Source organism: Pelobates fuscus, chromosome 13, assembly GCF_036172605.1.
Source record: "Pelobates fuscus isolate aPelFus1 chromosome 13, aPelFus1.pri, whole genome shotgun sequence".
NCBI lineage: Eukaryota > Metazoa > Chordata > Amphibia > Anura > Pelobatidae > Pelobates > Pelobates fuscus.
Genome location: NC_086329.1, coordinates 68005426 through 68027371, shown reverse-complemented (window position 1 = coordinate 68027371; position 21946 = coordinate 68005426). Strand labels below are relative to the sequence as shown.

The 21946-nt window shown below is 47.6% G+C and overlaps 1 protein-coding gene across 1 annotated transcript in view; it reads right to left on the bottom strand.

Moving 5' to 3' along the window:
• Positions 1-21596, bottom strand: part of LOC134582597 (uncharacterized) — a 146154-nt gene extending 124558 nt beyond the window's left edge. The window contains exon 1 of the mRNA XM_063439266.1: positions 21495-21596. The gene's annotated coding sequence lies outside the window, so the exon portion shown is untranslated. The remainder of the gene's footprint in view (positions 1-21494) is intronic.
• Between the last annotated feature and the right edge of the window lie 350 nt (positions 21597-21946).

Here is a 21946-nt window from a genome sequence, read left to right as displayed (position 1 = left end):
TAAGCAATAGTTGTCTGTCATATAACAGCATGTAAACAGATACAGTGCAGGTACGTGTTACCAGAAAACATGAACGTGGTATTTAAGATTCAGCACCCATATACATTTTAATGTAGGAGCATGTCAGAGGTACCCTCGAGTTGCAGTACGTGGGTCTGTTTGTGTGGGTTTGTTATGCTAGTTGGTTTAGGTGATCTCATCGGAGTGGCTGGTGTGCGCATTGCTTTGCGCGTGTGTTGGTATGTGCAAGTGCTTTGCGTGATCCGGTTTGTATTGGTCATGTGATTGTTCTGTTTCGAATATGTCTATTGTGTTCACCGCGATGATACGTAAATCTGGCCGCTGAGTATGACACTAAGGCATGGGATTGCCTACGTGTGGGCGTGTACTGCGGTTGAGAGCCGTGTATGCATATGATTGCCTGCGCAGAGGGCTATGCGGCGTGGCTGTTTTGTTCACAGTTCGTTATTTTGTGTCTTTTACTCCGAGCTGTTGTGTGCGGGTAATGGATTCCCTATATTTTACATTGCTAACGTAGTGGTTGCAGAGCGGGTCAGTGCCTGCGCAGAGGTCTGGTTATAGTCGCTTGAACAAGTCTATAAGTTGTGGCCTGCGCAGGGGTTCTATGTTCCTGTCTAGTATTGTGTGGCGATTGGTCTTGTAGCTATCCCAGGCGAACGTCTTCTAGGCGCCAGTAAACCCCCAAGAGGTTCGCTGGCGGATTAGGTAGAAGGATCTATGCGTCTGTACTAACAATCAGTGCTGTGTGCTAGCTCCGTCGCTAATATTGTCTGCGTCTTCGTCATTGTCGTCTTGGCTCTCTTTTCGGGTCGACCACCTGTCTTCGTACTCCGTCTTCGTTGTGTATGTCCTGGGGTAGGGTTCTGTACCGTGTTGGGTCAAGGGTATGGTCCAGTGCGGTGTGTTGGCAGTCTGCTGTTCGCGTGAGGGCCATCAATCCAGTTATCCCCATGCGCAGTCGTGGACTGGCCTGAGGTCATGTGTATGTTGTGGGTACGTCGCCCTGTCCGTGGGTGTCATGGTCTGCGCAGTTGGTTGTGGTAAGTGCTGTAGCGGGTGGGTGTCTGTGTGTGGGATATAGTCAGGTGGGTCGGGTGTTTTGTGGGTTGCCCCCTGTCCCCCGCCCGAGCTTCTGCGTCCTGCCGGCCTCCTTTCGCCTTTCGTGTTTCTCTTGGCCTCCTCCACCTGCCTCTGGTTACGGAATGTTTAGGTGGTGCCTGAAGGAGTCCGATGTAGTCAGCCTCGTCCAGTGGAACCAGCGTTTGATATGACGGTCCCTGAGGTTCGGGGTGTCTGCTTTCATGTCCTCGAATGACCTTGTGGCTTCCACCTCCTCTAACCATCTTGTTATGGGGGGGGGTAGTTGTCTGTCTCCAGAAGATAGGTATGGTCGCCTTGGCTGCGTTCAGGAGTCGAGGGATAACCGATCTCTTGTACGTTTGTGTCGCCATGGTAGTGTGGTGCAGGAGGAAGGCAGCCGGGGACTGTGGCAGGAGCTCCTCCGTGACCTCGTGTATTATTGTCCGGATCCTGTCCCAGAACGGTCTGATGCGGGTGCATGTCCACCATAGATGTATAAATGTTCCTGCTTCCTCCCCGCAGCGCCAGCATGTGTCTTGAAGTTCAGGGTTCCTCGCGTGTAGCGTCGTCGGTGTCAGGTACCATCTGGTAAGGATCTTGTAGGAGTTTTCTTGGGAGCGTGCCGAGCTTGGTGTCTTGTGTCAAGGTAATGCTTTTGTCCCAGTCCGCGTCTGTCATTGTTTCCTCAAGGTCTTCCTCCCATTGTCTGATGCATGGTGGTGCCAGCAAGTATCTACTCGTGACTAGGGTAGTGTAGATTTGTGAGACAGCACGAGGTGGTTCCCTGTCCTGCGTGCAGAGAAGTTCAAATTGCGTTAAGCCCCTCAGGAGGGATGTTTTTTGCGGGATGGATCTAGCGTATTGAGCAATTTGCGCTTTTGCTAGGGCGTGAGCGAATGTGTGCGGTCTACCCGGGTATATTTCTCCCAGTGGACGAATGTCAAATGGTTGGTGGAGTACGTCTCTTATGCGGGGCACCGCATTGTGTCTTGCCAGGCCTATAGTTGGGCCGTATTCTCCAGCCGGGAAGTCTGGGTTTCCCTTCAGGGGCAGGAGTGGGCCTGGGTCTGTAGTCCGGTATTGTTTCGTGCCCTGCCCGTGCCACACCTGCATGGTCGCCGCCACAAATGGGTTTGTGATGCGTTTACTCCTATATGCTGTCTTAGTGATCCTGGCAGGGACCTGAGGTCGCAGCTGATTATGTCCGCTTCTAGTTGTGTCCATTGTTTGGTGCCGCTAGCTATCGACCAGCTGAGGACTCTTGATGTGTGTCGCGTGGTAGTACTTTTCGAAGTCTGGGAGTGCAAGGCCCCCCTTGAGCTTGGGCAGGATCAGTTGGGAGTGTGCTATGCGTGGGGATTTGCCCTTCTAGATAAAGGTGCGGACCTCCTTCTTGAGCGCCAAGAAGAAAGTCCGTGGGACTTTGATCGGTACCGTTTGAAATATGAAGAGTAGTTGCGGCAGTAATGTCATTTTCACGGCGTTCACTCTACCCAGCCAGGATATATAGTAGGATCCCCATCTTTGCAGTTCCTCTGTCGCCTTTCTCAGCATTGGAAGGTAGTTGTGGGTGTAGAGTTCCGCCGAGTTAGGCGTTAGCCATATCCCTAGATATGCGGTGGTCACACCAGCGATACGCGTGTTGTGCTTGGATCATGCGTTTGAGAGTTTGGTTAGCGGTTATGTTCAATATCTCCGATTTCGTGTAGTTAATGCGGAGATTCGAGATGTTGCCATATACGTCGAATTCTGTCTGAATAGCTCGGAGGGAGGTCTCCGGGTCCGTGACCACGAACAGCATGTCATCCGCGTAGGCCAGAGTTTTGTGATGTACTTCTCCATCCATCAGTCCCCGAATTTCCGTGTTGCGTCTGATCCTGTTGAGGAAGGGTTCCAGCGTCAGGGCAAAAAGTATGGGCGAGAGCGGGCACCCCTGCCTGGTGCCGTTGTGAATCTGAAACGGGTCCGTCAGTGAGCCATTGATCCGGATGCGTGCCGTTGGGTTTGTGTACAGCGTCTGCACCCAGGTCATGTACTTGGGCCCTATGCCAAGGGAACGGAGCGTTTCGAACATCAGGTCCCAGTCCACCCGGTCGAACGCTTTCTCTGCGTCCGTAGACCGGAGTAGGGTTGGGGCCTTCTGTGCTTTCGCGTGGACTATGAGGTTTAGGGCTCTGATAGTGTTGTCCAGCACCTCTCTGCCTGGTATAAAGCCCGTTTGATCCGGGTGGATTACGGTAGGCAGCAGCGGTGCCAGGCGTGCCGCCATCACGCTCGCTAGCAGTTTGAGGTCCGTATTCAGAACGGAGATCGGGCGGTAGCTGGGGCATAGTGTCCAGTCTTTGTCTTCCTTCGGAAGAAGGGTGATGTTCACTGAGGTGAATTGGGCCGTTGGTATGGCCCCGTCTTGGACTGAATTCAGTGCAGCCAGGAGTTTCGGTAGCAAGGCTCCAGCAAAGGTTTTGTAGTATTGGAGGGGTAGGCCATCCGGTCCCGGTGCTCTGCCCGTTTTTGCTTTCTTGATGGCTTGCGCTAATTCCTCTGGGGTTATGGGAGCTTCTAGTGCTTCCTGGTCTACTTCCCCTATTCCTGGTATGTCTGCCGCGTCCAGGTATCTGCGGATGTCTTCCAATTTTTGAGGCCTCGGCAGCTCCGGATCCGTATGTCGGAGACTGTATAAGTTTTGGTAGTATGCGTGGAACGCTGTCAAAATCTGTTCCGGTAGGTGTCTGAGGTGTTGTTGTGCGTCTTTGATTTTCGGGATATATAGCTGGTTCCTGCGTTGCTTCAGGAGATTCGCTAACAGTCTCCCGCATTTGTCCCCGTGTTCATGGATCATATGTTTGTAGTGTTGGTATGAGCGTTGAATTGCGCGGTTCAGGTGTGTGGTGAGTTGGGTCCGCTTGGTCCGGAGTTCTTCATATGTCGTCGCGTCTAGGGTGCGTTTGTGTCTGGCCTCTAAGATCTCAATTTCCGTGCTGAGTTCATGTATTGTCTGTATCGCCCTCTTCTTGCGGGTCGCACATATCGCGATGAGTTGGCCCCGGATAACGGTTTTGTGCGCTTCCCAGCACGTCAGTGGGGTGACTTCATCTGTTTCGTTGTCTTCAAAGTATTCCTGGATGTGTCGATGTATCTGGTCTACAACCGTGGTGTCTGAGAGCAGTGATTCGTTCAATCGCCATGACATTTGTCTGGGTCTGTGTAGCGGTGACTTTATCCGTATGCGGATTGGGCTGTGGTCCGACCATGTCATCGGTAGGATTTCTGCGGTACTGAGCAGGACTAGGTTGCGGTGAGGCATAGGAAGTAATCCAGTCTCGTGTAGGTCGTTGAATAAAACGTGTAATCCCTGGTGGAGGGGTGTAGCGCCCGCCAGCAGTCCGCCAGCTGGTGGAGGTGTAGTGTGTTGGCATGCCTGTTGTATGGTGTGTTCCCATGCGAGGCTGTCGAGTCCTGGTCCGGATGGACTGCCAGGTTAAGATCTCCGCCCATGATCAATGTGCCCTCCGCGAATTTCACCAAGGTGTTCAATGCGTCTCGTAGGAAGTGGTATTGTTTCGTGTTCGGGGCGTACACATTAGCGAACGTGTACGTTTGGTCTAGGATTGTGCCTTTCGTGAAAAGGTACCTGCCTTGTTTGATCTTACGGTGGCTTGCTCAACGTATGGAACACGTCGGGAGAAGAGGATGCATACTCCCTGCGAGCGTCGGTTTGGGTTGTGGCTGAAATATCCCATTGGAAAGTTGCGATCCTTCAAGGCTGGTGCCCTGCCTTCCTGGAAGTGCGTTTCCTGGAGGAACGCTATCGAAGCTTTGTAGTGTTTCAGGTCGCGCAGTAGTCTGGAGCGTTTCTCCCTGACGTTTAGGCCGCGGGCGTTATAGGAGACCATGCATAAGTCCTCCCTGGCGAATCCACCCAGTCCCGGTGTCGGCATCGTCCGGGCGGGGTCTAGGGGGTAAAGTGATCGAGCCGTGTGTGCACGTGTGTCACTTTGTACAGTCAGTGGTGCGTCAGGGTACTGAGTGGGGCTGTATCTGTGTTTACTGTCGATTGGGTCTTTTATATCTAGGATATCGGACAAGCGTCCCGATTGACCGGTCTCTAGGTCACACCGAGTGGGGTGCCTGTGTCGGTGTCAGGAGTGAAGTGTCCCCTACCAAGTGGGGGCTGTTTTGTCCTATGCCTGTGGGGGAGTCGGGTTATCCGTCCGGATAGATTCGGTCCGCCGATTCCATGGCAGCGCGGAATGTGGTACCGTGTACGGTATGTGGTGTGTAGTCACCCGTCTCCTTGGTGGCTATGTAGTTGGAGCGGCCGCTCCGTCCTTTCTGTATAGAGCGTACATGGGTCCGTGTGTGCGTGTCGTGCAGATTGCAGCGTGTCTTGTCTCTCTGTTTATGTAGCTTTCTGTTTTACTGTGATGTCGCTCGGTCTGTATGTGATGTCCCGGGCGTGGCCTCGGTTTGTGAGTTCCTATTTGGGTGCATGTGTGTCGTAGCTGTGCTTCTGGCGGGGCTGGGTGATCAGCAGGCGGTTGTAAGCATATGGGGTTTCGGGGTGAGTATATATTAGTGTTCAGGCTAGTGGCGATGTCTAGTATGTTCAGGAGTTAGGCCCTATACAGCCCATCACTCCGGTATGTCGGCGTGGTTGCCTCTACCCTGAGCTGTCTGGTTCCCTATTGCTATATTTGCGACAGTAAGATGGCCCTATTGGCAAGCCATTCTTTGGGCTGTCGCTTGGTCTTCCTTGGTGCGATAATTTTTATTTATTTTTTCCCCTTTCCCCCCCTGTTCTTCCCTCCCCCCCATTTCCTGTCCCCCTCCCTGACGTCTGTGCGTGTTGCCTCGAGGCGTCAATCTCATGTCCTCCCTTACTCCCCCCTGACCCCTTTCCCCGTCCAGCTCTCACTATCTGGCGTTCGGCCACGTGTCTCCTATCTTCCCCCCCCTCCGTTACCCACTCTCGTGTTCACCCCTCCCGGGCGTCCCACACCCTCCCCTGAGCGGGCGCAGCCCGTCCCCCCCCCCCCCCCCACGTCCCGCTCCATTTCCAGTGAGGGACCAGGGGCCCCCCAAGAGGGGTGGGGGACAGGCCACCCAGCGCAGGCGGCATGTAGAAGTGTACTGAAGGGGGTAGTGCGTAGTTGTCTGTGGAGTTGCCTGCGGAATTAAGTACAGATAAATCTTGACAATGCAAAACCAACTAAATTAAGTTAATATGAAGCGCCCAGATTGTAAAAGTGGGCAGATAGTCGGGGGCGGGTGTGTAGGCAGGCAACCGACGGGAAAGTCTCTGTATGCCTTAGTAGTATCGCTTCCGGTCTACGACCTTACTCGGTGGGCAAGTCTATCCGTCTTCAGCTCTGGTTTGCCCGGGGTGCCTGTCTAACCCCTCTCACCGTGGGCATGTCGGTTGTTGTGGCCTGGGCGAGGTGTCGTGTGTGGCCCCCAGTTCAGTAGCTCTTATCAAATTAACAGCCGTTCAGAGTACTTGTATGCCGGCCCGGCCTTAGCAATGCCAGTGTAGATGCTGGTCCCCATTCCCCTCCCCAAGTGTCCTGAGTAACCCTCCCCCATGACTCTGCAGGTGCGGAATAGTGCCCTAGAGTCGGAATCCCCATGCTGCGTGGTGCATTGTGGACTCTTGTTCCCGCATCCCCGTTCCCCACCCCAATTTTCAGTCTATGTGGCCAGTTTGTGACTGTGTGTCTCCCCAAGTAGTACTCACGGTTTGCAAGTTCTTTGCTGCTAGCAGGTCCCCAACCTAGGGTTCCCGCTTCTCCGGCTGGCATTCAGCTAGTTCTCCTGTTCGCGCCTTGCCGGGCCCGGGCTCCGGTCCCTGCGGCGTTGTTGCTGGGGTCTTTGAGGGCCTTGGTCCGGCCTGCGCAGTTGTTGCGGTCCTGGCTGGAGTTGGAAAAACAATCTTGCCAGCCAATCTGGAACTTGAAGCGGCGGGAGGCCCATGGTGCCGAGGAAACCCGGGAGGTCTTCTGGCCTTCTTACCACCAGTTGGTCTGGGCCGTGCCTGGCCGAGAGGGAAAATGGGTAGCCCCAGCGGTACGGTATTCCTGCCTGTTGCAGCGCGGATGTCACTGGGCGTAAGGCTCTCCTAGCCTGCAGGGTGTACCTGGATAAGTCTTGATATATTGATATGTTCTGGTTTTCAAAGCGGACGGTACCCATGCGGCGAGCCGTGCGCAGTATGTCCTCCTTCAGCTGGTAATTGTCGAGGCAGCACACAATGTCTCTAGGTGGTTCCCCTGGCCCTGGCGAGGGTCGCTGCGCCCTATGCGCTCTGACTATGCCAAGTCTGGGCATTTGTGGGCCCCCCAGTATCTGGGCGAACAGGCGCTGCAGCGTGTCTGGTATGTGTTCTGCAGGGCCACCCTCCCTCATCCCGCGGATCCTAAGGTTCAGCCTGCGGCCGCGGTTGTCTAAATCATCTATCCACGTGGCGAGGTTGGCTGTGTCCGCTTCCTGGCTAGCAACCGCCGAATTAGTGTGTTCCAGATCCGTGCGTAGAGACCTGGCCTCAGATTCCGCCACTGACACATTAGTCAGGTCAGCGCGGAGTTGAGCTACCTCCTCCCTCACCACGCGGCCCAGGTGCTCAAAGTCTGCTTTGGTGAGCAGATTAGGGAGTATGGCCTTCCACTCACCCTCCTGTGGGGGCTGTGCCTCTGATGCGGTGGATGGTACCGGCGACATCCTAGCCGGCGTGGAGGGGAAGGAATCTATGTCCTGGCTTGCGGCCTCCTCCTCCCGCTGTGGTGATCGGGCGCGGGTTGCAGCTTGGAGGTAGGAGCGGATAGAATGCTCCCCTTCGCGCCCCGAGGGTCTCGGGGTGCCGTTGGGGTCGGATTGTTTCCTAGTGCGACCCATGGCTGTGTGTGGACGGACTTGGTGCCGGTATTATAGCTTGTATTAAGCGGGCGCCACGAGGAGCTCCGGAGTTAGGCGTCCATCTTCCTCGGCTGCCGGACACGCCCCCTTCTATTATTTAATTTGTCACAATAAATTGTATCTATTTTTATAACAAATTGTGATTTTTATTTATATGGAATACATTTCACTTACACGATAACGATCTTTGGGATCTGAGAATTGAAATAGTGGGCAATTCTCAACTGTTTGCTATTATTATCCCATAAATATCCCCACAGTATGGTTACCTATATACACACACACACTATGACAGACTCACAGACACATTGTTTGTTTTAAAGGAACACTATAGGGTCAGGAACACAACCATGTATTCCTGACCCTATAGTGCAAAACCCACACTTGAAAGGAATTAAAACTCACCTTATTTCCAGCGCAACGCGAGTCCACCAGTGCTGGCTACACCCCCTTGGTGACATCAGAATTTACATTTTAGCCAATCCAATGCTCTCTCATGTGGAAAGCATTTGATTTAAAAAAAAAAAAAAAAAAAAGGCATGGGGGGGGGGGGTAAACGCCATATTGGCCAATCAGCACCTCCTAATAGAGATGCATTAAATCTCCATGAGGAAAATTCTGCGTCACCATACAGAGCGTGGAGATGCTTAACGGCAGTGCTGCCTAATGTGCAGCTCTGAGCCAGGAAGCACCTCCAGTGGCCATCTAATAAGTGGCCACTTGGAGGTGTACCAAGGGGCAATGTAAATACTGTCTTTTCTCTGAAAAGACAGTTGGTATAAAAATGCCTGAAGGTAATGATTATACTGCCCAGAACAACTACATTAAGGTGTAGTTGTTCTGGTGACTATAGTGTCCCTTTAAAACCTGTGGGCGACAGACTAGGGGATTGTGCATACAAATGGCAATATAAAAAGGAAAAAAATAAATAAACATTTGCCTAAGGACTGAGGACGGTTCAGGACCGTCATCGGCATTTTTCCATTGCCGACCGATGACGGTCCTGAACCGTCCTAACTTTAAGACGTACTTACTCGATTGCCGTCGTTCCCCCGGCGGCGCTCCCGTTGTGGGGAGACTGCTTGCAGCTCAGACAGTCTCCCCATGGCGGATTAGGACCCCTGGGGCCATGTGATCGCTCAACACAGCGACCACATGGTCACAATAGGTGTCCATGTGTCTGCCTGCAGGGGGACTGTCTGTGCTGACAGGCAGTCTCCCTGCAACTGTAAAATCAAAGAAAAAATAAAGTTAAAAAAAAAAAAATTATTATATATGTGTGTGTATATATATATACTGATTTATAGACATATATTATATCTATATAATATATATCTATATCTATAGTCATACTAAGTGTATTTTTATATTAATATGTACACATATTAATATAAAATTACACTTCTAATTAAGTTACACATATACACACATATATAATAACTATATAATATATATATATTATTATAAGATACAAATAAGTAATTTAAATTAACATTTAAAAATGATAAAAATTTTAAAAAATTATATATCTATACGAAATTTTATTCTAACTGTATTTTGATATTAATATATATCTATATCTATAAAAAGAACACGAACTATTCATTTGTCCATATACAAAATTACATAAATAATTATATAAATATACACGTAGACTTCAAATATATAAATATGCATATATATTTAAATTCTACGTGCGTATTTATGTAATATTATTACATAATTAAGTAATTTTATTGATTGCAATTTAAGGGACCTGCCTGCCAACCCATGACGAAAGTCCAGAGAATTTAATTTGCGATCACTGTATTTTACCCTGTAACGTTCTACGACACCCTAAAACCTGTACATGGGGGGTACTGTTTTACTCGGGAGATTCGCTGAACACAAATATTAGTGATTCAAAACAGTAAAACATATCACAGCGATGATATCGTCAGTGAAAGTGACTTTTTTGCATTTTTCACACACAAACAGCACTTTTACTGATATTGTTGTGATACATTTTCCAGTTTTTAAACACTAATATTTGTGTTCAGCAAAGTCTCCTGAGTATAACAGTACCCCCCATGTACAGGTTGCATAGCGTTTTTGAAAGTTACAGGGTCAAATATATGGGTCAAATATTTTTACGTTGAAAATGGCCAGGTTGGTTACGTTGCCTTTGAGAGTGTATGGTAGCCCAGGAATGAAAATTACCCCCATGATGGCATACCATTTGCAAAAGAAGACAACCTAAGGTATTGCAAATGGGGTATGTCCAGTCTTTTTAGTAACCACTTAGTCACAAACACTGGCCAAAATTAGCGTTCAATTTAGTTTTTTACTTTTTTCACACACAAACAAATATGAACGCTAACTTTGGCCAGTGTTTGCGACTAAGTGGCTACTAAAAAAGTCTGGACATACCCCATATTGAATACCCTGGGTTGTCTACATTAAAAAAAAATATGTGTACATGTGGGGTGCTATTGAGCGATTTATGGCAGATAATAGTGTTACAATGTCCCTATTGATACATTTTAACCCCTTAACGACGAGTGACGGATGAGGTCCGTCACTCAGGGGAATGCGTTAATGACGAGTGACGGACCTCGTCCGTCACGCGTTAAAATTAACGCCGCGATCGCGGGGTTAATTCTGTTGCTGGGTCCCTCCGAGTCAGGGGCAGACCAGCAGCAGCAAATCCGGATATCTCAGCCCATGTGATCGCTGTGACAGCCAGTCACAGCGGTCACAATGCTGCTGGGATATCTGATCCGCCTCCCTCCACCTCGTGTGGGTTTGTGAAGTGGAGAGAGACGGATCGGTGCTACATTGTGTCCCTGCGTTATTGCAAAGTACTTGTAAAGTACAAAATTCCTTTCCCTGTAGTTTAAAAAAAATTAACCCTTTCCCTGCTGCTTGATCACTGCTAGCAGTGATCAATATACAGGTCACAGTACTCTACTGTGATCTATTTTTTTTTTTACTTTCAAGGGTTAATTTTTAGTTTTTTTGTAACCCTAAGGGGTTAAATTTTATTATTTGATTTTATTAATTTGTGATTTAGTTATTTTGGTGGGTGGAATTTAGTGGGAATTAGGGAATAAAAAAAAATAAAATAAAAAAATATTTTTTGTTAGAGTTTTGTTAGCTGTGTTAGCTGTATTAACAATGTTTAGAAAGTATAGCGCGGAGGAGGCTTATGCCCTGTTAGCGGCCGACTCAGAGGCGACTGACACTGCCTCAGAGAGTGAAGCAGGGAGTGACGCAGGGGATGCAGGGGACAGGGACTATGTGCCAGATACTGCAGGACCATCAGGGGAAATCGACGATTCCCCTAATGCTGAACATGGCGCAGGTGACTGGGTACCCCCTAATAATTTTTCCCCAGACATCCCAGTGTTTACAGCCAATCCTGGCATACAGGCGGACCTGTCTGCCTATAGTGCGCTGGATGTTATGCAGCTGTTCTTGGGGGATGAGATTTTTGGGGCGATAGTCACCCAGACTAATCTCTATGCAGAGCAATATCTGGCACGCAATCCAGACTCTCTTATCTCTAGGAAAGAGAGATGGTACCCAACCAGTGTGCCAGAATTGAAACAATTCTGGGCACTGACCATGTTAATGGGGCTAATTAAAAAGCCCACAATTAGGATGTATTGGGCTAAACATCCTATTTGCAATACTCCCATTTTTGCCGAGACAATAACAAGGGAAAGATATGAAGACATACTAAGATTTATGCACTTTAGTGATAACAACAAGTGCCCCCCAAAAGGTGATCCGCAGTATGATCTTCACAAACTACGCCCTTTAATTGCCCACTTTAACAGTAAATTTGCCGCTATATATACCCCCAATAAAAACATTTCCATTGACGAGTCCCTAATGAAGTTTAAGGGAAGACTGGGGTTTAGACAATATATCCCATCCAAAAGATCCCGATATGGGATCAAATTTTATAAACTATGTGAAAGTGGCAGTGGCTACGTATACACCTTCCGTGTATACGAAGGAAGGGATAGCCACCTTGATCCCCCAGGTTGCCCAGATACAATAGGGACAAGTGGGAAAATTGTCTGGGACTTAATGCCACTACTTAATAAAGGTTATCATCTATACATCGATAACTTTTATAATAGCATCCCACTGTTAAAAATGTTGTATTGCTTCGAGACCGTGGCCTGTGGCACTATTCGGAAGAGTCGCACAGGTTTCTGAAAGGCTCTAGCGAACAAAAAAATGAAAAGGGGGGGAAACAGCAGCTCTCTGCCAGAATGAACTGCTGTCACTCAAGTACATGGATAAAAAGGATGTTTTCATCTTAACCACCATCCATGGTGAAAACACTCGGAGGGTCGCAGTTCGTGGCAGAGATGAATATAAACGGGTGCCAGTCTGCATACGGCAATATAATCGGCATATGGGGGGCGTTGACCTGTCCGATCAACTGATGCAGCCATATTTGATCATGAGAAAGACCAGGGCATGGTATAAAAAAGTGGGCATATACCTGATGCAGATGGCAATCCACAATGCCTTTGTCATTTTTAAAAAGGCAAATGCTGAGCTGAAAAGCACTTTTCTTTCTTTCCAGTTTGAGCTAATTTCTAAGCTGCTAGAATGCCACACAAGGAGACCATCAGTGGAGCCTAGCAGAAGAATGGAGGCAGGTCACTTCTGCTTTAAGATTCCACCAACCCCTAAAAAACAAAACCCCCAGAAAAGGTGCAGGGTGTGTTACAAGAGGGGCGTAAGAGTTGAGACCAGCTATTACTGCCCTGATTGCCCCTCTCAGCCCGGCCTATGTATTGGCCATTGTTTTAAAAATTTTCACACCCAGGCCGAATAAGTAGACCAGTTTTGGGGTGTTATTTTTAGTCATCTGTCTGATTGGTTACCGAATCTTGGCTTTGTCTACCGTTTATCCTGTCTTCTCTGATCCTTGACCTCGGCTTGTCCTATCGTTGTTCAGTTTCTCTTTACTCCTTTGACCTCGGCTTGTACCTTTACAATTCTCTGCTTGTATAGCCCGGCCATTCTAAGGACCGGTATTACAAGTTTCTCTCTCTGTGTTCTCTCTCTTTGTGGTCTGTCTGTGTTTTGGTTTCGGAATCCATGACAGCTTTGCCCGGGACGCAGATGACTGTGTACTACCCCCGGATAAGTTTACCCCAACTATTCTGTATATGGGGGTATCATTGCACTAAGATGACATAGCCGAGCAACATATTCGGTGTTATACTGCCGTAGCACACATAAGGATAGCAAAATATACAGTAACATCTCCAAGTGTGTGTCAAAAAAGCAGAAAAAATGCTAATTGCAACTAGACTTGGTACAAACTAACAAAAAAATTATCCTACACTAAGGTTTAGAATATGCCTTTTGAAATACCCCGGGTTGTCTACTTTAAGAAATGGTAGGCCTTTGTGGGGTAGTTTGAATTTAAAACCTGCTAAGATGCTTGGAAATTGCACATAGGCCCAGCGTCAAAATTCAAAGTTCGGTAAAAACTGATATGGCTTGGTCTCCTATATGGCACTGTAGCTTCACGAACTAGTGCCAAAGACATACAATGGGGGTGTCATTTTACTCAGAAGACTTAGCTGAACATAATTTGGGGGGTTTGAACTTAGGTGCACATGTGAAATATACAAAATGCCCAGCACAAATGCAATCCATATGTAAAAAACGCACAAAATTATTTTATACCACATACTTTGGCAACTATTGGTGAAAAAATGGGGGCATGTTAAAGGGACACTATAGTCACCTGAACAACTTCAGCTTAATGAGGTTGTTTAGGTGAGTGCTACAGCTACCCGGAGCCTTTTTCTTGTAAGCACTGTATTTTCTGAGAAAATGCAGTGTTTACATTGGAAGCTTGGAACACCTCTTGTTGCAGTCAATCAGACGGCCACCAGAGGGACTTCCGAGTTCAGAGGCCCTAAAAAGGCCTCTCGTCCGATGCATTCTGGGTGAATGCATCAGACGGGCTATCAGCACACAAAGCACTGTGAACGCGCTTTGTGTGCTGACAGCCTGTCAGCACTGCTGTGGGCGTGGCTTCAGCTGACAGCTGAAGCCCGAACCCACAGGGATGCTGTCTGGCCACAATAGTGGTTGAAGGGGGGGGGGGGGACGGACCTACTCTCCTCCCCCCCCCCCCCGGCCCCCACCCCTGAGCGGTGAGTGGGGGCCCTAAAAATAAGGGTGGCACATACTGCCCCCCCGGCCCCCACCCCTGTGCGGCGGGTGGGGGCACTAAAATTATCAATAAGGGGGGACCTATTGTCCCCCCCCGGCCCCCACCCCTGTGCGGTGGGTGGGGGCCTTAAAATAAAAAATAAGGGGGGGACATACTGCCCCCCCCCCCCCCCGGCCCCCACCCCTGTGCGGCGGGTGGGGGCCCTAAAATTCACAATAAGGGGGGGGGCCTACTGCCCCCCCCCCCCGGCCCCCACCCCTGAGCGGTGGGTGGGGGCCCTAAAATTCACAATAGGGGGGGGACCTACTGTCCCCCCCCGCCCCCACCCCTGTGCGGCGGGTGGGGGCCCTAAAATTCACAATAAGGGGGGGGACCTACTGCCCCCCCCCGGCCCCCACCCCTGAGCGGTGGGTGGGGGCCCTAAAATTATCAATAGGGGGGGACCTATTGTCCCCCCCCGGCCCCCACCCCTGAGCGGTGGGTGGGGGCCCTAAATACAAAGGGGGTGGGGACCCTAGTTAACCCTCTCCCCCCCCCCCCCCAAAAAAAAAAAAAACTTATCTCCCTACCTACCCCCCTCACCCTAAAAATAATGAGGGGGGACCCTTTAACTAAAAACCTGTAAAGAAAAAAAAAATAAGATAAAAACAACTTACCATTCGATGTTTTCTTTCTTCTAAAATCTTCTTTCTTCAGCCCCAAAAAAGGCCAAATAAAAATCCATAATAACCGACGCAATAAAAAAAAAAAAAAAAAAACCCGAGCGCAAAAAAAATAATCCATCTTCACCCATGGAGGGCTCCGCGCAGACTGAGCTCCGCAGGGCGGGGGAAGGCTTATAAAGCCTTGCCCCGCCCTGCAATTAGGCTAAGAACACTCTGATTGGTGGGTTTAAGCCAATCAGAGTGCTCTTTGTCATTTTACAAGCGTGGGAAAGTTCTTTGGAATTTTCCCACGCTTGTAAAATGACACAGAGCAATGTGATTGGATGGCTTGAAATCCATCCAATCACAGTGCTCTTTGTCATTTTACAAGCGTGGGAAAATTCCAAAGAACTTTCCCACGCTTGTAAAATGACAAAGAGCACTGTGATTGGATGGCTTGAAATCCATCCAATCACAGTGCTCTTTGTCATTTTACAAGCATGGGAAAATTCCAAAGAACTTTCCCACGCTTGTAAAATGACACAGAGCACTGTGATTGGATGGCTTGAAATCCATCCAATCACAGTGCTCTTTGTCATTTTACAAGCGTGGGAAAATTCCAAAGAACTTTCCCACGCTTGTAAAATGACACAGAGCACTGTGATTGGATGGCTTGAAATCCATCCAATCACAGTGCTCTGTGTCATTTTACAAGCGTGGGAAAATTCCAAAGAACTTTCCCACGCTTGTAAAATGACAAAGAGCACTGTGATTGGATGGCTTGAAATCCATCCAATCACAGTGCTCTGTGTCATTTTACAAGCGTGGGAAAATTCCAAAGAACTTTCCCACGCTTGTAAAATGACAGAGCACTCTGATTGGCTTAAACCCACCAATCAGAGTGTTCTTAGCCTAATTGCAGGGCGGGGCAAGGCTTTATAAGCCTTCCCCCGCCCTGCGGAGCTCAGTCTGCGCGGAGCCCTCCATGGGTGAAGATGGATTATTTTTTTTTGCGCTCGGTTTTTTTTTTTTTTTTTTTTTTTAATTGCGTCGGTTATTATGGATTTTTATTTGGCCTTTTTTGGGGCTGAAGAAAGAAGATTTTAGAAGAAAGAAAACATCGAATGGTAAGTTGATTTTATCTCATTTTTTTACAGGTTTTTAGTTAATGGTCCCCCCTCATTATTTTTAGGGTGAGGGGGGTAGGTAGGGAGATATTTTTTTGGGGGGGGGGGGAGGGTTAACTAGGGTCCCCCCCCTTTGTATTTAGGGCCCCCACCCACCGCTCAGGGGTGGGGGCCGGGGGGGGACAATAGGTCCCCCCCCTTATTGATAATTTTAGGGCCCCCACCCGCCGCTCAGGGGTGGGGGCCGGGGGGGGGACAGTAGGTCCCCCCCCTTATTGATCATTTTAGGGCCCCCACCCGCCGCTCAGGGGTGGGGGCCGGGGGGACAGTAGGTCCCCCCCTTATTGATAATTGTAGGGCCCCCACCCGCCGCTCAGGGGTGGGGGCCGGGGGGGGACAGTAGGTCCCCCCCTCATTGATAATTTTAGGGCCCCCACCCGCCGCACAGGGGTGGGGGCCGGGGGGGGGGCAGTAGGTCCCCCCCCCTCATTGATAATTTTAGGGCCCCCACCCGCCGCACAGGGGTGGGGGCCGGGGGGGGACAGTAGGTCCCCCCCCTTATTGATAATTGTAGGGCCCCCACCCGCCGCTCAGGGGTGGGGGCCGGGGGGGGACAGTAGGTCCCCCCCTCATTGATAATTTTAGGGCCCCCACCCGCCGCACAGGGGTGGGGGCCGGGGGGGGGGACAGTAGGTCCCCCCCCTTATTGATCATTTTAGGGCCCCCACCCGCCGCTCAGGGGTGGGGGCCGGGGGGGGGGACAGTAGGTCCCCCCCTTATTGATCATTTTAGGGCCCCCACCCGCCGCACAGGGGTGGGGGCCGGGGGGGGACAGTAGGTCCCCCCCCCTTACTGATCATTTTAGGGCCCCCACCCGCCGCTCAGGGGTGGGGGCCGGGGGGGGACAGTAGGTCCCCCCCCTCATTGATAATTTAGGGCCCCCACCCGCCGCATAGGGCGGGTGGGGGCCCTAAATTATTATTGATAATTTTAGAACGCGAGCTGAGCTGTCAGTCAGACAGCTCAGCTCGCGAACGCGCATTCCGCGCACATGCGCGGTAAAGCGCTCAGGTTCTTCATAGGGCGGCATTCAATGCCGCTCTATGAAGAACGCGATTGGTGCAGCGCGAAGCCGTCCCATTGGGCCCCGCGATTTCGTCATTTTGACGAAAAAGGGGGCGCGGCCTAGCGGGGAGCTCAGCGCTGGAACGGAGGTAAGTTTTTAATATAAAAACACCGATTTTTTTTTTTTTAATGAATGAAAGTTCATATAAAAGCAAGAAGGAAGGCTGGGGGACCTGTCTTTCTTGCTTTTATATGGTGACTATAGAGTCCCTTTAAGGCACAATATGCACCTTATGAGATACCCTGGAGTGCCTTCTTTTACAAATGGTAGGCCTTTGTGGGTTTTTTTTGAACAGTCAAACTGTTATAATACCCCAAATGGAAGCATAGGCTCATTAAATCCGTCTCTCAAAATTCTACTGTGAATACTGAAAAGGACAGGTCTCCTATATGGCACTGTAACTTCACGAAATAGTGCCAAAGACATACAATGGGGGTACCGTTGTACACAGCAGAAGTAACTGAACACATAATAAAACTTTGTACAGGAATAGCACACACCAACTTTACAAAATACACATGAGAAGTTCTTTGTTATAAGTTTGTGTGCGAAAACCCCCCAAAAATAAAATTTTACTCCAATTTTTAGCAGAGGTTGGCGGTAAAATGGCTACGTAGAAAGTGTCAAAACAACCTTAGGCAAATAGCCTGTGGTGTCTACTTAATATAAATATATACTTTTGTGTGGCAATTTTGTTTTCTTTTATGGCTATTAGGCTTACAAGACAAACATCCCAAATTCTAAAATCGCTCCACATAAAAAGTTTATTTTACTCCTTGTGCTTTGTGACCCGTAACTACCAAAAAAAACTGAAAATCCCAGACACATTATATATTCTGTAATTCAGAACAACTAAATTAATTTATTTTTAATTACTTTCCTTAACCTGCACTAATTATGTACACATTATTATTGCAAAAACTGTAAAAAAAAAAAACACAAAAATCCTTTTCTTTTGCATATTTCTGTATTTTTTTATAATAAATAAGTATATATATATATATATATATATATATATATATATATATATATATATATATATATATATATATATATATATATATATATATATATGTTACATCAAATTAAAGCCCTTTCTGTCCTTTAAAAAACGGTATATAATATGTGTCGGTGCAATAAATTAGTAAAATGCAAATTGCAGTTGAACGCAAACAGCAAAAAATGCCTTTGTCATTAAGTGAAAGACAAGCTTCTGAAGCTCTGTCCTTAAGGGGTTAAAAATTTAGGTTTTGAAACCGCAATATCCTACTTGTACTAGCCCTATAACATGCAAAAAAAAAATAGCAAAAAGCATGTAAACACTGGGTATTTTTAAACCCAGGACAACATTTTTAATCTATTTAGCATTTTTTTTCCCATTCGCTTTTGTAGATGAGTAAAAGATTTTTCACATAAAAGTCAAAAAAACATGTATTTTTTTTAAATTTTTCCATCATATTTTTTCATTTTTTAAAAATTAAATTACATGAGATTATATAAATAATGGTATGTAAAGTAAGCCCCTTATGTCCTGAAAAAAACACAATATATAATTTGTATGGGAACAGTAAATGAGAGAGCGGAAAATTACAGCTAAACACAAACACCACATTTTAGGGCCCCCACCCGCCGCTCAGGGGTGGGGGCCGGGGGGACAGTAGGTCCCCCCCTTATTGATAATTGTAGGGCCCCCACCCGCCGCTCAGGGGTGGGGGCCGGGGGGGGGGCAGTAGGTCCCCCCCCCTCATTGATAATTTTAGGGCCCCCACCCGCCGCACAGGGGTGGGGGCCGGGGGGGGACAGTAGGTCCCCCCCCTTATTGATAATTGTAGGGCCCCCACCCGCCGCTCAGGGGTGGGGGCCGGGGGGGGACAGTAGGTCCCCCCCTCATTGATAATTTTAGGGCCCCCACCCGCCGCACAGGGGTGGGGGCCGGGGGGGGGGACAGTAGGTCCCCCCCTTATTGATCATTTTAGGGCCCCCACCCGCCGCTCAGGGGTGGGGGCCGGGGGGGGGGGACAGTAGGTCCCCCCCTTATTGATCATTTTAGGGCCCCCACCCGCCGCACAGGGGTGGGGGCCGGGGGGGGACAGTAGGTCCCCCCCCCTTACTGATCATTTTAGGGCCCCCACCCGCCGCTCAGGGGTGGGGGCCGGGGGGGGACAGTAGGTCCCCCCCCTCATTGATAATTTAGGGCCCCCACCCGCCGCATAGGGCGGGTGGGGGCCCTAAATTATTATTGATAATTTTAGAACGCGAGCTGAGCTGTCAGTCAGACAGCTCAGCTCGCGAACGCGCATTCCGCGCACATGCGCGGTAAAGCGCTCAGGTTCTTCATAGGGCGGCATTCAATGCCGCTCTATGAAGAACGCGATTGGTGCAGCGCGAAGCCGTCCCATTGGGCCCCGCGATTTCGTCATTTTGACGAAAAAGGGGGCGCGGCCTAGCGGGGAGCTCAGCGCTGGAACGGAGGTAAGTTTTTAATATAAAAACACCGATTTTTTTTTTTTTAATGAATGAAAGTTCATATAAAAGCAAGAAGGAAGGCTGGGGGACCTGTCTTTCTTGCTTTTATATGGTGACTATAGAGTCCCTTTAAGGCACAATATGCACCTTATGAGATACCCTGGAGTGCCTTCTTTTACAAATGGTAGGCCTTTGTGGGGTTTTTTTGAACAGTCAAACTGTTATAATACCCCAAATGGAAGCATAGGCTCATTAAATCCGTCTCTCAAAATTCTACTGTGAATACTGAAAAGGACAGGTCTCCTATATGGCACTGTAACTTCACGAAATAGTGCCAAAGACATACAATGGGGGTACCGTTGTACACAGCAGAAGTAACTGAACACATAATAAAACTTTGTACAGGAATAGCACACACCAACTTTACAAAATACACATGAGAAGTTCTTTGTTATAAGTTTGTGTGCGAAAACCCCCCAAAAATACAATTTTACTCCAATTTTTAGCAGAGGTTGGCGGTAAAATGGCTACGTAGAAAGTGTCAAAACAACCTTAGGCAAATAGCCTGTGGTGTCTACTTAATATAAATATATACTTTTGTGTGGCAATTTTGTTTTCTTTTATGGCTATTAGGCTTACAAGACAAACATCCCAAATTCTAAAATCGCTCCACATAAAAAGTTTATTTTACTCCTTGTGCTTTGTGACCCGTAACTACCAAAAAAAACTGAAAATCCCAGACACATTATATATTCTGTAATTCAGAACAACTAAATTAATTTATTTTTAATTACTTTCCTTAACCTGCACTAATTATGTACACATTATTATTGCAAAAACTGTAAAAAAAAAAAACACAAAAATCCTTTTCTTTTGCATATTTCTGTATTTTTTTATAATAAATAAGTATATATATATATATATATATATATATATATATATATATATATATATATATATGTTACATCAAATTAAAGCCCTTTCTGTCCTTTAAAAAACGGTATATAATATGTGTCGGTGCAATAAATTAGTAAAATGCAAATTGCAGTTGAACGCAAACAGCAAAAAATGCCTTTGTCATTAAGTGAAAGACAAGCTTCTGAAGCTCTGTCCTTAAGGGGTTAAAAATTTAGGTTTTGAAACCGCAATATCCTACTTGTACTAGCCCTATAACATGCAAAAAAAAAATAGCAAAAAGCATGTAAACACTGGGTATTTTTAAACCCAGGACAACATTTTTAATCTATTTAGCATTTTTTTTCCCATTCGCTTTTGTAGATGAGTAAAAGATTTTTCACATAAAAGTCAAAAAAACATGTATTTTTTTTAAATTTTTCCATCATATTTTTTCATTTTTTAAAAATTAAATTACATGAGATTATATAAATAATGGTATGTAAAGTAAGCCCCTTATGTCCTGAAAAAAACACAATATATAATTTGTATGGGAACAGTAAATGAGAGAGCGGAAAATTACAGCTAAACACAAACACCACAAAAGTGTAAAAAGATGCCTGGTCGCAAATGTACAACATCGCAAAAACAGTCCGGTCCTTAAGGGGTTAAATACAAAAGATTTTTTTAATTTTTTTTATTTGAGTAAATTGGTAAAATACATTTTTTGCCTACTTTAGCTTTCAACACAATTCACCAGATTAGGGCATAAGCCCCAATATACAAAATAGTTATACATGCGACCCTCAAATTATATCATAGGACAACCTTCGGCACTCCAGACGTTGGGGACCATATCTCCCTTTAATGCTCTTAGAGGAGCCTTCATGTTCGCAAAGCATCAAGAGAGATGTCCACAGCTGGATTGCCGCAGTTTGCCTTTCCCTGCTATAGCAGATGAAAATACACTCTTTAACCTGCTATTTTACAATAAAAATAAATGTCCAATTAAAACGCGAGTTAAATACCTGTATAAGCGTGTATCCAGGGCTACTTATATAGATCCAGATGTGCGTACCGTGGGATCCAAATTCCCACTCACCCAATATCTAGTATCACACATAGCCGTTACAACTCTACTTCCAAAACCTGGCACCAAATTCAAGCATTGGCGCGTTCTCCACCCCCCTCCCCGCGTACGTCATTTCCCCCTAATAAAGCCACATCCGTTCGACGTCATTCTTGAGCGCGTCTAGAAAAGAAAAAGCAATGTCAGTCCAATGACGTAGCTTGCTTTTTGGTGCTTCACAACGCCATCTTTGATATTGGCACAGTCGGCCCTGTGATTGGCAAATTGCAGCAACAACAACAGATTATTATTATTATTTTTTTTTTGGAGGACCAGAAAGCCCATCTGACACAGACGCTCTCCTTCTGAGTTTGTAGCCGTGTTTGATTGGTGTTGTGGCAAGATGTCCGC